General features: G+C 48.1%; 1 protein-coding gene across 1 annotated transcript in view; it reads right to left on the reverse strand.

The window, feature by feature from the left end:
• The window catches only part of LOC104963172 (vasoactive intestinal polypeptide receptor), an 18,746-nt gene that overhangs the window by 15,044 nt on the left and 2,813 nt on the right, over positions 1-889 (reverse strand). The window lies entirely within an intron of this gene.

The following is an 889-nucleotide window of genomic DNA, read 5'->3' on the forward strand; positions in this document are numbered from 1 at the left end:
CCCCCCCCCCCCCACACAAGGTGACTCCCCCTTTTAAGTTATGATTCATTTTGCTCCTAAGGGTACGCTGCGCTACTTCAGCCACAGTACGGCCCGTCCACACACAGGCATGAAAAAAATCTTGATGCTGGGCGTGTCTGAAGCTTGGCGATTTTTTGAGAGCAACGCGACCAACAACCAATCACATGAATCTCCCGCCCCCGACATACAAAGCAATAGCAATGTTAAAACGAAGTAAACTGGATATAAACTCCCCAAACAGGCGAAAACCTACCAGTTTCACCCACTGTCTCTGCCACCTCCCTCCATGCCTGGTTCCTCTCGTTTGTATCCCGGTAAATAGTTCTGGTCGTAAAGAACCGCGTGATTTTCTACCGTAATTTCTCGTTCGGAATATGAGGAAATGGCTGGCTCACCCAGCTTTCACGCGGTTTGATTGGCTAGCGCTTGTACTGGCGGGATTTGCATAAACAGGATTTGATTGGCTGATGCCAGCTTCAAAAGCATTGGGAGCATCAAAAGTTGAACATTGCTCAACTTTTGATGCTCACGATTCTTGCAAAGCCACGCTCCGCTCCCCACAATGCAGTTCGGCGAAGATTAAAAATCTTCTACGTCACCCCATTCAAGTGAATGGGCGAAACTTTGAAAGATTTGTTTCATGCCTGTTTGTGGACGGGCCGTCAAGATGATATGGGTCCGTTCTTATTGTGCATCCATGGGTAAAGATAAACGCAACTCACATTGGTTTCTCAAACAGCATCTCTGTAAACTACGTGTATTCACTGAATTTCACTCTCTGCCTTTAACGGCTCGTTGTAGCTCCAATAGCTCCAGCCCCCACCCTCCCTGTGAGCACAGTGTGCTCTGATTGGTCGGGACACGTAAC

The sequence above is a fragment of the Notothenia coriiceps genome, unplaced genomic scaffold, assembly GCF_000735185.1.
Source record: "Notothenia coriiceps isolate Sejong01 unplaced genomic scaffold, NC01 NC01_scaffold00035758, whole genome shotgun sequence".
Classification (NCBI taxonomy): Eukaryota; Metazoa; Chordata; class Actinopteri; order Perciformes; family Nototheniidae; genus Notothenia; species Notothenia coriiceps.